General features: G+C 39.0%; 1 long non-coding RNA gene across 1 annotated transcript; it reads right to left on the bottom strand.

Annotated features, from left to right (window-relative positions):
• Positions 1-1552: 1552 nt before the first annotated feature.
• LOC147489720 (uncharacterized) lies at positions 1553-2161 on the bottom strand. The gene is made up of 2 exons (XR_015203213.1): positions 2119-2161; positions 1553-1895 (listed from the first exon to the last, which is right to left on the bottom strand). It is a non-coding gene; the product is annotated as an uncharacterized LOC147489720 (long non-coding RNA).
• Positions 2162-15346: the final 13185 nt, after the last annotated feature.

The following is a 15346-nucleotide window of genomic DNA, read 5'->3' as shown; positions in this document are numbered from 1 at the left end:
CATTCATCTTTAATATTCCAGGCGGGGGAAGATTCCAGTAACATTCGAAGATTTTTGGAGATTTTCGAAGTTTGTGGCTAAGTTTGAATGCTCGAAGTACCTTCAGATCTCTCATCGAGTTCTCCATGTGTCCCGAGGACTTATGATAAGCCCTTATTGTGCCCTTCGAACCAAGAAACATATTTCTCTGAAGTTGGAACTCTTGCTGTCATACATTACCTTGTTGCGATTCTTCCATAGACTCACTAGGCTGGTCAGGGAGCATGCCTTCCACATATCCAGAATTAATGAGCTGTAGTGCTTACCTTGTTGCTGAATATCGTTCAGAGATTCCATGCTCTAGGTGAGATCGAAGCACTGTCGTGCATACTACCACAGCCTCTTTGCCAGTTCGCATTGGAATAAAAGGTGATCCAATGTTTCCTCTTGTTCCCTACAGATGCTACATCGCGAGGCTCTGGAATTTTCTTTTTTTTAGCTGTTCATCTGTTCTTGCAGCACCATGAGCTAACTTCCAAGCTATTCCTTGCGTCCTTGGTAGGATATGTGCACTCCATATGAAGTTACACCATACGGGCTTGTGGGCCTTGGCTCTTATGTCATCATGCGCTGCCGAGACAGTGAATTGTCCATTATGCGTTGATATCCATATTATTTTATCTTCTCGGCATGGAAGAGGCAGAAATCCAAAGTCCCAAAACCCACCCACCCTTGTTTGATTCTAACTTTAGTTGTCCATTTCAAGATGAAATTTTCCTCATGAATTTACGGAGCGACCCACGCCCTAGGCGGGCATAAACCGAAGGCCCCACGCTAAGCGCTGGAACTCCAATTTTACCTCGAGCGACCAAGACCCATCCAAGGCAAAACTCGAGCACCCCCCACGCTGAAGAGCCTGGAACTTAAGTTTTTACCCGAGTGCAACCCGCGCCCTACCAAGGCAAAGTTCGCCCCATTTGAAACGCTGGAGCTCAGTTTGACTCGAAGCGACCAGCCCTACATGAAACTGCCCGATTTCCACAGGTTTGTTTCAAACTTCCATTTCTTCAAGGTTTTCAGTGTTCTAATTTGTTATATACACTGAGCACGCGCATACAAGACGCTATTCATAAGCGAAGCAAGGAGGCCTTCAGGTACTTTTTTCTTCAACACCTCCCATCTCCTGTTAGAGGTTCATACTAGCATATCAGGATTCACTACACCATAACAAGCTATTTGCAACGGCAAAAAAGCGTTGCTAATAATTTTTGCAACGCTTTTTAAGCGTTGCAAATATGGCATCGGTAAAGTGTTGGAAATATTTGCAACGCTTTTAAAAGCGTTGCAAAAAGAAATTTTTAAAAACAAACGAAATTAAAAGCGTTGCAAATAGAAATTCAAAGCTTTAAAAGTTGCAAACGAAATTTCACAAACGCTTTTTAAGCGTTGGTAATTTGTTAAAATTTTTACCAACGGTTTGTAAACCGTTGCAAAGTTGTTAGTTAATTTAAAAAAAAAAATAATTTAAAATTCATTTGTAGCGGTTATAAACCGTTCTTTGATGGGTTGCTAATAAAAAAAAATAATTTCTCATATTTTGTAGCGAGACCAGCTAAACCTACAATAACCAATGAATACAAGAATCCAATGAATACAAGAATGGTTTAGACAAATATATATATAGCTACAAACTCACTCCAAACTGAAGCAAACAAAATTAAGAACAGAAAGCAAACTTCCCACGAAACAAACCACCCTTGCTTTCAAAATCTTCCTTTCACTCTAGGAAGTCCTTGGCATCTTCAAACCCAAAAAGCTCAACGCCTTCGCATTCCCCTTCCACGGCCACAGAAACCTACCCCGCCACGCCCTCAACCCATCGCTCTAGCAGTAGCATCTCCTTGTGCACTCTCCGACTGGATTATCAATACAATGAATAGCCATTAGAAAATAACAATGCAAAGAAAAATTAAAAAACACTGTGACTACCAAGGATGGCATAGTGGAATGAAAAAAGAAATAACAGAAGGCTGAACAACTGAACTCTTGGGATATGAAGACATCGAACTTTTGGCCGAGTGTAACATGTTTGATAGATAACACTACAAACGCCATACAACTATTTGGAGAAAACCTTACCTTTGGGTTCTTCACGGTCTCGTCCACACTTAGAATTAGGCAAAAATTTGCCTCTGTTGTATGCATTTATAGCATTTATCCGAGACATTTGCAATCACGACCAATGTAGGTAAAAAAAAAACAACAAAGCAACATGGGAAAGAACATTGAATACCTTAACAACAAGTAGGTTCCCATACAAAGTTGGCAAACATATTTTGGTATTAAACGACTCGGCTAGTCGACTTTATGAGAAAAGAGCATAGCATCAACACTAAGGGTTCTTACTAAACTAGTCCAAACTCCTGGGTGACTCGAATTTGAACATCATGAAAGCAATTAGAGGCCTCGGCTTGTCGACTTATGAGAGGAAAAACAATTAGGGCAACAATCAATATCAGAATCATCGCCTACAAATCGATTTCCGGGCGTAGAAGCGGGGCAAAAAAAAAAATGCAATAAGCGAAAGAGTTTCAAGGATCACCGGAAGCCGGATCCGAAAAGAATTAACAACAAATATGTCAAGAGGTTTCCCCGCAATATATTAATACAGGATTAACAAGGAAGTCTAACAAATTACAACATCAAAAGAAACACTTCACTACTAACAAAACCAGTCCGGAAAGACCAGTTCACTTTTAAGATTAACATGGTGCCAATAGGCATAATTAACAAAAGAAAGAGGGAAGTGAAAAAAGAATAAATACCTTGAGGCGCTTAGCTGCATCAATGAAGACAAATTCCTGATGGAGAAAAAAGAAATGGATCACAGTTTTTCTAAAACAATTATTGTATAGATGCCGAGAGAGTGTGTTAGTAATGGCAACCTTAATAATGGATGCACCGCTTGAAATGCAGGTGAAGCTATCATTAGTCCAGCCATATGATGTCGATGTTAGATAGCATTTGACCTCGTCGATCCACTACACTCACAATAAACAAGGAAGTCATCAATATACCTACTAAACTGCATGGGAAAGTAGACATGCATGATAAACGATTCCTACATTTGAAAGCTCTCTAATATTCGCCAAGACACGCACTTGTTTTGCAACGTGTCCTTTCATAAAATTGTACAAATAACCTTCTTTCCACGATAACAACTTCATAAACTACTTATTACAATGGTGACACACATCACATGTATGCGCAATCCCAATATGAGAGAGACCGATAAGCCAAAAGAATGAGGTAACAAAATAAAGAATATACAAGAAGAAGTAGATAAAAAAGGGCTCCTCATTTGGCAAAGAACACGTAATTTTTCTGCAAGCAATTATTAGTTATAGGCTGATTTTTCTGCGCAAGCCATGTAGGAAATCCATACGGCATGTGGTACTATTCAAGCATCATCGCATCTGTATCCTTTGCACTACTTTCTTTATAATTCTAGATCAGTAATCACCGAAATGGTTGTGGTATGCAGCCAAGCCCGAGGGATTCAATCATCCAGTGTTTCATAAAGTGGAATGGGGCCGCACAAACATATCATCTTTACCTTGGCTTAACTCAAGGTAAGAATTGAATTTTATAGGTTGGTATGTTGTTTCTTACCTATTTCAGGTCCTATTTAAATTGATTCGGATTGGAGTTAGATTTCCTTGTTATTCGTTCATGCTGTAGAATTCTTAACAGAAGAGCCCACACTGAAAACTCTAATAATCATGTCTATAGATAGCAAACTCTAAGCTTCTTGTTTCTCGGATTTTTGTTATTCTCGGCGGCACTCAGCGACAACGGAAAACTCCTTCCGCGGCTGCGCAAGCGCAAATGTCGACGAACGACTGCGCACGAGACTATAGCATATCCTTAGATACCGATGACATGTCAAAGGGGAGTATGACTTACATTGGGAAGTTGAGGTTAGATTCAAATGATAAACAAAATAAATGGTCACATTCTCCTTTTATGTTGGGCTGCAATTCACTTTTTTGCTACTTTGGCGATCGAATTTTTTGGGAACCAAGTTTGTGATATATGATAGCGACCTCCTCATGCCGGAGCCACGGTAGCCAAAAAGTCGCTCTAATAGGCTGGTGGGTTTGAAACAAGTCTCTCCTAGAGTACCTGGCTGGTAACTATCCAAGAGCTCGGATACGTATGAGTTAAACGTCTTAGGTTCCGGTGAGAATTTGTGCAAGTAGATGTATATGGATTCACATGAGAGCTTACTCTGCGGTCTATAAATGTGTTAAGTCCTGTATGACCGCTGTTAATATATGTAATTTCCTTTATGCTTATGTCTTGAATAACAACTAATCCCAATAGTTTAATTATTATGTGGAGCAAGTAGGGGCCCTAGAAGAATGCAAGTGTACCATGAATGTGATCCCCGCCTCTGCAATTGAAGCGAAGGAATGGCTCCCACACGCCGAATTTCTACCCAACAACACGGATTCATTACCATCAATCCCATTTTTCAGATCTAAATCAACTCGTGTAGATCCTAGCTAACTTTTTCTTGTATATCGAGACATAACTAACTTTTTGAGTCTAACTATGGTCAGATAATTGGGTAACACTTGTTCATTTTAAAGAATCAGGTAAGAGTATGAACAATTATGCCGATTTTAAGAGCTAAAACATAAAATGAAGATGGAGCTCGGTACTCTTTTGACGGTCATAATGAGTATGTTACTATCTAAGTCTTCTTTGCAAATTGGAAGAAAGTGAATTGAACTTTACAAATCAACATCACCGACTTAATATTGGTATAGGGGTCCTGGAAGCATTGCTGAAAAGGGGTATGCAAAACTCATTAGTACACAAAAATTAATAATGCACCAACTAATTGTACCTTTCCACCCTTTAAAAGCTCAACAAAGGAGAACAACACAGTCTTTGCTTATGGTGCTTGATATCCGACTTATATAAAAGCAAAGTTTCACTTGTATCAATAAACCACAGGAACAAAATGGAATATACATTTCGGTTAGTCCCCGGAGCATTGAATTTGAATAATGATCTCTACTTAATCGTAATTGCCTCGCCTAAGTGTAATACTAACTACGATCTAAGTTTCGGATATACCTCCAGCCAGACATCCCAAAGCAAGTCCAAGGGCTTCTAGAATACCAATTAGCACAAAAGAAGATTTGGGAAGGGATAGCATTTCCTTCGTCCACGAGTCCAAAGACAATATCTTGCGAACAAGATGGAAAAGTATATACCAACATACCTGCATATAAGAAGTAAAGCATTAGTGAAAGGGCAGTGCAACATTTATCTTAACCAACATTCCAATTCCCACCTTGATACAAATACACTTTGTACAATCTAGCTGTCTATGAAACCAAATACACTCAAACTTAATTTTCACAACCAAAGAAAAATACCCAAGTCCCAAAATACACTCAAACTTAATTTTCACAATCTAGCTGTCATACCTGGCCTCGTTTTGATCTGATGCCAAAATCTCAGCAACCATAGCTTTCTTCGCATCCATCGCCATAATAACCAACAAGATTCTTGGCACATTTCTCAAATTTGAAATTCTAGAAGTAGAAATCAAACCCCCAAAAGTGCAATCAAAGCAACAAAGATCATAGATGAATTCAACCCTAACCCCTCTTCAACTCAAAACTTTTTTTACCCTAAAAAACATAATAGGAAGATGGGCACCACTTGGATGGGGTTAGATTTTTTGTTACTATTTAGGAGAGAAATTAGAGAATTTGAGAGAGGGAGTGAAGGTGCAACGGCTACTGACAAGTGAGTGAGAGCTTGAACAATAAAATGAACAAATAAACTAACGAAAAGGTCTTACCTTGAGAACTGAAAAGTTAGGAAGAAAGGACGGAGCTTGAGCAAATTTGAACAAATCCACTATTTTTTCGGGATCCGAAAGTGCAAGTAAAGCAAGGATAAGGTGCGGTCGAACTTTCATCTCTTTCAATCCATACCGATGAGAATAATCATACCACGACTTCCTCCAAAATTAACCACCTGAAACAGGTTTATTGAATGGCCAACATAGAGTAAAACCAAGAAACCCCATTTCTCATATACTAAACCCCTAACCCTAGGTTTAGAAATTATAAAATAGAACTAAAAGGGGTGGTAAAATTGCATATTGTGGCTTCCAAACCCCGTCTCTCTTTCTCCATTTCATCGCGTGCTCTATAATCTATATGGTGGTTCCGGTACACAAGTGTGTTTTCTTTCAAGAATGGTCTAATGGAACTGTAGAATGAAGGTTTCTCTTTGTTGAAAAGGACATAAAGATAAGAAAATCCTAACCTAACCCAGCGGCTATGAGAGAGAAAGAGAGGTTTTCTATTTTGACATACCGACGACGATTTCTTTTTTGTTTCTCTATTTTTGAAATTTCGAAGTTGTTTTGGTTTTTTGGATTTGTAACACTTCTCCAACACTTTTTAAGCGTTAGCAATTAATTCCGAAAATTCACTCAAATAAACCAACGCTTTACAACATTGCCAACGCTTATTTAGCGTTGGCAATTTACTAACGGTAAATAAGCGTTGCAAAGCAAAAAAGGTGCGTGTTGCAAATATCCTATTATGGTGTAGTGATTATTTGGAGTGTTGTCGTGTTTAGTTAAGATTGGTCTTAGCCTTGCATGGGATTAAGGTCAAGCCGAAGAAAAACGCCTAACGTAATCAACCGGCAACGTCAACAAACACGCATTTCTAGTATACCACTCATTACATCTCTAGCTAATATACCACACACCATACCTGAAATAATGGCTGAAGAAAGAGAGTCTCTTCTCTCTGAATTTTACAAAGCCTTGAACGATAGCCCAAAATCTTGCATCGTTCTATCAGACCCAGTGGGGGATTTCTGAATTCCCCCAAATATATTTAATTTGTTACCCATTTTTCATGGATTGGACCATGAAAAGCCTTATCAACACATGTGTAGGATTGACCAAGTCCAACGGTTGGTGCTGAACAAATTAAACTAAGGGTGTTTCTTTTCACCTTAGCCGATAAGGTGGCATCTTGGTTAACTGCCCAAGAGCCTAATTCTGTGGACTCGTGGGCCAAACTTGTTCACCTATTTATGGAACATTTTTACCCACTATTGAAGACCGATGAAATGCTTTCCAAGATTCATTTCTTTCGATAGAATCCTCATGAATCATTTTCAGAGGCTTGGAATTGTTTCACCGATCTTCTTATAGAGTGTTCACACCATAACCTCGCGAAAGACACGTTAGTTCGTGCCTTTTTCAAGGGACTGTTACACCACCACAAAGAGGTGCTTGACATAATGAATGGGGGCAGTTTCCTCAGTAAGGGAGCCTCATAGGCTTATAAATTTTTAGAAGATCAAACAAAGTGTAATAATAACTGGGGGGTAGTGACTATATCTCCCATTCCGCTAGTTTTTCTACAACAGTTAAGGCCGCCGGTATGTTTGAGATGAAACCCGATCCTGAACTTAAAAATTTAATCGAATCTCTCACTAAAAAGGTAGAGGCTATTCTGTTCAACAAAAGTCTATTCTCGTCATGAATGTCAACACCAATCCATGTAATTTCTGTTTGAGTCCAGAGCATCCCGACTCCTATTGTCCTTTCGCTTATGAACAACAAACATCACAACAAGATAATGTTTGCTTGATTAATAGTTATCCTATTCCTAACGCCCCTTGGAGACAACATCCCAACTTCAGTTGGAGAAATAATCAACAAGTAACACCCCCAAAGTTTAATAATCAAAATATTAGGCCAGCAAACAATTGTAACCAAGCTCCACCACGACAAGGACAAGGACAAAGTCAGGGTAATTATAATAATTATAACAACCAAGCTCCACCATGACAAGGACAAGGTCAGGGTAATTATAATAATTATATCAATAATAATTATAATGTTAATAAAAGTATCGTTCCGGCAAATAATAACTATCAAAATCCACCCATTAATAATCAACGTGACATAGTTCCTGTCACACAACCTATAGCTAACACTCCTCCACAACCGGATCGTTTTGATACATTTATGCAAACCCAACAATAGATTTTACAAGCCATCCAACTTTCCTTACAGCAATTAGCACAAGAGAAAGTATAACCCAAAGGTGTGTTTCCAGGTCAAGCGATACCTAATCCTAAAACAACAAACACAGCCTTTGAGATAAACGGTAATACTAGTATTGAAAATGTAAACGTAGGTGAGCTAAATGCCATCACCACTCTCCGTTCTGGGAGAGTGGTTGATAACAACATAACTATGTCTATAGTTACCCCACCAGTTGTCCCTACGCCGGAGATTGTCCTAGATACTAAAATAGAAACTGAAGAGCGTACCCCTGTAGAGGTACTAGTTAAACCACAACCTAAGAAACATAAAGCAAAGGTTAGACATCAAGTTGATCCATATGCTAAATATAGAGAGAAACCACCGTTTCCCCAGAAATTAGCTATGTTAAATAGGGATACAAACTTTAACGAGATTAGGGAAGTTTTCAAAAATCTAACGATAAACCTACCCTTTCTCGAAGCAATTAAAAAATTACCTCACCATGCTAAGTTTCTTAAAGAATTGTGCACTACTAGGCGTAAGACTAATATTCCTAAAGACGCCTTTCTAACTGAACAGTTTCCAACTTTATCAGAACATAATGGAATAGTTAAGTACAAGGACCCTAGTCGTCCTACTGTACAATGCATCTTAGGAGATTCCCACACGACCACTGCTTTACTAGACCTGGGGGCGAGTGTTAACTTACTCCCGTATTATCTATACAAACAAATAGGTCTACAATAGATGCAACCTACTCAAATGACGTTGCAATTAGCGGATCGGTCTATTAAGTATCCTAAGGGTGTGGTCGAAAACGTGTTTGTTAAGGTTCAAGATTTCTACTATCCTGCTGATTTTGTGATCCTCGATACAGAAGTCGTTAACTACTCTGTTCCAATCATCTTAGGGCGTCCTTTCTTGGCGATTGCCAACGCACTTATAAATTGTCGCGATAGTTCGATGTCCTTATCTTTTGGCCATCTTTCGGTTTAGGTAAATGTTTTTAAAATGATGAAACAGTTACCAAATTCGTCTATAGATGGGGAGGTTAGCATGATCGAGAGCTTAGCTCAAGATTACTTTAATAACACGTTTCCAGAAAACCATAAGCATAAATTCATTTCTTTTGGAAGTTCATATTTTGTCGATGACTCCCATTTAGAGGAAGTCAACACCATCTTTGAGTCTACACCTATCGTAGACCCTTCTGTTGCTCCATCTCCTGAGTTTGAAGACCTGTTGCCTAAGCAAGTATTCATTACTCAAGATGAGGACCCTCCAGAAGCATTTATCGATATTCCAACCACCCCGGTACTGAAATCTCTTCCTTCCGAGTTAAAATATATTCAACTTGATCCGGATAGTAGTCATCCGGTAATTATATCTTCTCTCTTATCTAAGGAGGAAGAGACACGTTTGGTCAGGGTGATTAGGGAACATCGTTCTGCGATTGGTTGGTCCATAGCCGACATTAAGGGAATTGACCCTAATGTGTGCACTCATTGTATCCATTTAAAGGATAACACAAAGAATTATCGCGAACCTCAGCGTCGTTTGAACCCTGCCATGAAAGAAGTGGTCAGGGAAGAAGTCTTATGGTTACTCGATGAGGGTATCATATGCCCAATCTCTGATAGCGAATGGGTAAGTCCCATTAATGTAATTCCTAAGAAATCAGGGATTACCATGGTACGTAATGCCAAGGGTGAATATGTTGCCACACATGGTCCTATGAAATGGAGGATCTGTATTGATTACAGACGTTTAAATGCTATGACATGAAAGGATCATTTTCCTTTACCCTTTATAGATCAGATGCTGGAACGTCTAGCTGGTCATGCTTTTTATTGTTTTTTGGATAGCTACTCTGGGTATTTTCAAATTATTATTGATATTGATGACCAAGAAAAGACTACCTTCACATGTCTTTTTGGAACATACGCCTATAAATGAATGCCTTTTGGCCTTTGTAATGCTCACCATTACCTTCCAAATTGTATGCTTCATATATTTAGTGACATGGTAGAGCGTTTCATGGAAGTATTCATAGATGATTTTTCTATCTATGGAGACTCTTTCACTGACTGCCTGTCTAACCTGTCTAAAGTTTTGACACGATGTGAAGAGAAGAGTCTGGTTTTAAATTGGGAAAAATATCATTTTATGGTGAAAAAAGGCATAATACTAGGTCACATTGTATCTAGTGATGGCATCAAAGTAGATAAGGCCAAACTAGATAAGATAGTAACTCTACCAATACCATGGACTGTCCGTGATATTAGAGCCTTTCTAGGCCATGCAGATTTTTATAGGCGTTTTATCAAAGATTTTTTGAAAATAGCTAGACCGTTAACTAATCTGCTTTTAAAGGATGCCATTTTTTATTTTAATTTTAACTGTAAACAGGCTTTTGAAACTTTACAAGCCGCCTTAACTTCTGCACCCATTATATAGCCTCCCGATTGGTCTAAACCTTTCGAACTCATGTGTGATGCTAGTGATTATGCAGTTGGTGCTGTCTTGGGACAGAAACTAGATAATAAGTCCACTGTTATTTATTATGCTAGTAAAACTCTAAACGATGCTCAAAGGAATTATACAACTACTGAAAAAGAATTCTTAGCTGTCGTTTATGCTTTAGATAAGTTTCGCCCTTATTTGGTTTGTTCTAAGACTCTAGTTTACACGGACCATGCAGCCCTTAGGTACCTTCTCGCAAAAAAGGATGCTTAGAAGAGATTAATCCGATAGATTCTTCTCCTGCAAGAGTTCACATTAGAAATAAAGGACAAAAGAGGGGTCGAAAACATAGTTGCCGACCACTTATCTAGACTTACAAACGACGATGATAGTGATTCTGAGTCCATACCAAAATCTTTTCCTGATGAGCATCTGTATGCTATTTTTTCTGCACCATGGTATGCTGACATTGTGAATTATTTTACATCTGATGTTATTCCTTATGATTGGTCAAGAAATGAACGTAAGAAGTTCTTGGCCAGAGTTAAGCTATACTACTGGGATGAGCCCTACCTTTTCAAGTATTGTGCGGATCAGATTATTCGTCGTTGTATTCCCCAATGGGAATATAATGAGGTTCTCTCATTCTGCCATGACAAAGAGTGTGGTGGCCATTTTAGTGGTATGAAAACAGCTGCTAAAATTCTTCAATGTGAGTTTTATTGGCCTACTCTCTTTAAAGATGCCCAAGTGCATTGCAAGACGTGTGTTCGTTGCCAACAACTTGGGCGAATCACAAAGCGTAATATGATGCCATTAAATTCAATCATGGTAGTAGAAATTTTTGACGTATGGGGCATTGATTTCATGGGTCCTTTTCCTGTTTCCCACGGTTTCATTTATATTCTAGTTGTCGTGGACTACGTGTCTAAATGGATAGAGGTCATGGCTTGTCGTAGCAATGATCATAAGACAATTGTGTTTTTTGTTAAAGAGTATATTTTCTGTCGATTTGGCATTCCCAAAGCCATCATTAGTGATGGTGGAACACATTTTTGCAATAGAGTTGTTGCATCTCTCATGAAAAAGTATGGAGTTACACATAAGGTAGCAACTCCATATCATACACAAACTAGCTAACAAGTAGAAGTTTCTAATAGGGAAATCAAAAAGATATTAGAAATAACTGTAAATCCTTATAGGAAAGACTAATCAAAGCGTCTATCTGATGTCTTATGGGTATATAGGACTGCTTTCAAAACTCCTATAGGTATGTCTCCCTTTAGACTTGTATTTGGGAAACCCTGTCATTTGCCCGTTGAATTGGAGCACCGCGTTATGTGGGCTATAAAAAACCTTAACTTCAATTTTGATGAGGCGGGTGTCAAGCGCAAGTTGCAATTGAATGAACTTGAAGAAATCCGTAGCGATTCTTATGATCTCACGAAGGACTATAAAGCTAACATGAAACGTGTTCATGATAAGCAAATCTTAGGAAAAGAGTTTGTGGTAGGTCAAAAGGTCTTACTTTACAACTCCTGTCTACATATTTTTCCAGGAAAATAAAAAACCCGTTGGTCTGGTCCTTTTCTGGTTACTGAAGTCACCCCTCATGGGGTAATCACCTTGGTAAATCCCAAGGACAACAGTACCTTTCAAGTCAATGGCCAACGGTTGAAATATTTTCACGAGCTATTGTCCCCTGATGTAGAAGAAGTCCTTTTACAGGACCCTGTCTATGAGGACTAACCTTTGTTGGTTGGTGTACTTTCTTTCATTTCCATAGATTGGCAAGTGCACCCTTAAGGTAACCGGGACCTCCTTATGGAGTGTGTGGCTGTAAGTACCGGATCCTAAGTCCACATTGAACATAATTCACGTTTTCCACTCTTGCATGTTTTCTCGATTTTTGAGTCATGTTCCTCTATGGTGTGAATTATGTCCTTATTGCTTTTCATTTTTCTTATAGTAAACTTCATGCATAAAAATTAAAAAATTCTAAATCATAAAAATAGTAATTTAGGAAGTCTTGGGAATCTGACTTTAAAAGACCCACTTTTAAAACAAATTTTCTAAACTCTGTTGTCTAAAATTTGTTTGGGAGTGGGGTGTTCGTTTTTCCGTGCTGGATTGTTCAACTTTCCATTTGTGTTGCTTAGGCCGTGTAATCGTATTTCGATTCGGGTTAACATTATCTATGAATTTAGATTTCATTCGTTTGCATAACTTACGTCATGCACTCACTTCAAGGCGTTTTCCATCTTCTCATATGTCACCCACGGTCGGAATAGAGTGTTTTATGGATCATTGGATTGGAAATTCTCTCCTGATCATTTCCATATCTCATTTGCAAAAATCGGACCGGTAACGAAGCCGCAATTTTAGTTTGAAGTTGCGCGGAAAAAAAAAAAAAAAATCAAATTAGGCTTAGGCCCAATCTCGTGCGCACGTGCATCTCCATCTTCAAACCAACAGTCGCGAGTTTCTTTTCTTTACCGCCATTAACAAGCTTTAAACCCTAGAACCAAAATTTAAAAAAAAAAAAAAAGAAAACCTAACTACACCCACACCCACAATACAATCCCAACTTCAAATCTTCTCCAAACCTCTCCCACGCCAACTTTAACCAATTTAAACCACCAAAAATTACGAAAATTCAAAAAAAAATTGAACTGCCGCGCCACCACCATCATTTTTTAAGCAAGGTTGGTTCACATTGTTTCCTACACCATATACAAACCCTCAAATCAGTTCAAAACTTCCAATGGTGCAAAGACGGAGGATTTTGTCGGAGCAAGCGTTTACGACCGACCACTTCACGCCGTTTTACGGTGACGAGATGGTTATGAGAGATTGGAGTAGGTTGTGGTACTCAACAGACGATTTTTACCACGAAGATTTGGTCTGATAATTTTATAGGACGAGGGAGTTGGATGGGAATAAAATTTTTGTTAAGGTGGCCAGGAGGAGGAGAGAAGTATCTACTGGGTTGTTGGGTGAGATTTTAGGCATTCCGCCTAGACGCCATCTCGATGCCACATTACAGGAATCCCAATTTACTGGGATCGACCCCTTGATGAATGCGACTGTTTTGGAAAGGAACTACAATGCAAGCTCGCATTGTGTTTGCCAGTCGTCTCTGCGAACCAACCAGCTGCCTATAGCTCAGTGGATTGGTAGGAATGTCATCGGGAAGGAGAAGGTCAGTGACATCGAATCGAACTGCCACGTTCTATGGATACTCGAAACGCGAAGTATGAATTCTGTATTCTAGAGTTTTTGAGTAATATGATTAGGGGAGTTGGGAAGAGTATTGCACATCTCCCTGTTTTGATAACGAAGATCATGATGACCTTGAGAGCGACTCCGACGTCTGATAGGATTTGGCTGAAAGAGCACAGAAATCCTACTATTTGTACGGAGTGTATCCAAAAGACATGGAGGTTGCCTGAAAAGAGGGTAGTTGAGGAGGATGAAGAGGACACGGCATGTCTTGATGTCGATGCCTTGGAGAGGTGTAGGTCGGATGCAGAACGCATGTCAGTGCTTCATCGTGGCATGCGTTCCCTCAATACTATTTGTGAAGATCTCCGGACTCGGCAGGCTACCATGCATCATAACTTCGAGACTCGAGCCCAGCGCGAGAATGAGCGTTGGGAACAGATGAAGACAGAGATGGATGCACAACGCAAGTTCCGAGAAGATATGCTTGAACGCTTCCCACCCCAGGGGGGTTCTTCTGAGGAGGAGGCATCTGTGAGGCACGAGTGTCGTCGCCGAAAAACGGATGGCTCTGGCCCATCGGGAGCTCAGGAGTCATCTCCTTCTAATGTGTCATCCACTACCAGCAGCGCGTTGTTAGGAATATTTTGAGTTGATGTCATTTTGTATTTCTTTTTATTTAGTTCGGATGTTAATTTTGAATCCCGTAGTTAAATTTAAATTTGGTTGTTAAATGTTGTTTGAATTTCAATTTTAATATAATATGGTTCTTTTCAAATTGTGCATTGTTTTTATTGTTAATCCCACCTTCCCAAATTGTTTGGGGGTGGTATTATTTACTATAGCATGATTTGTTATATGATTCTCCATTTTAGAAGTTGTTTTGGAGTGATGGTTGAGAATATTGCCGATATGGGCATATCTATGATTAGATGTTGTGGTAGGATGAAATCTAAAAAGTTTAGAAGTTACTATTCTAAATTCAACTAAAAGATATTAGGTTTGTTTTAGAATCAAGAATATGGGTTATTTCCGTTTTCGGTTTTGGAAATTTTTTGTTTCCGGCAATTGCCTTAAAGCTTTTTGGCAACTTCCCGATTCGTTTTGGAAACTTAAAACTTATATAAACTTCCTTCATTCTACACTCACAACTAGGGGTGATAAATGGGCCGGGCCGGGCCATATCGGGTCAGACCATATAATATAACACCCTAACCCGCCCCTCAGCCCTCCTTTTGCGGGCCAAGTTAAAGGGCCGGGCCGGGCCCAATCAGACTTTGACTTCATTTTGGTAGTAGTAAGTTTCTTGTCAAATTTTGATTTTCATATACAATACAGTCCTGGTTCATATATTTCTACAATCATTCTGATAATCTAATCAACGTAAAATATTCATAGTGTCATACTACAAATTAAGTAACTTGATGATCTCATAAAATTAAATACAAAAGGCATACAATCGGGGATCCTCACAATTCACAATATAACTATATATTGAACTATTGAAGTACAGGAGTCGAGAGCATTTGTTTTTTCATCTCTTTTGGAAATGAGAACGGTATTGCATAGAACTTC

The sequence above is a fragment of the Coptis chinensis genome, chromosome 7, assembly GCF_015680905.1.
Source record: "Coptis chinensis isolate HL-2020 chromosome 7, ASM1568090v1, whole genome shotgun sequence".
Lineage (NCBI taxonomy): Eukaryota > Viridiplantae > Streptophyta > Magnoliopsida > Ranunculales > Ranunculaceae > Coptis > Coptis chinensis.
Note: the sequence above shows the minus strand (reverse complement) of the source record. Positions and strands in the feature narration are given on the sequence as shown.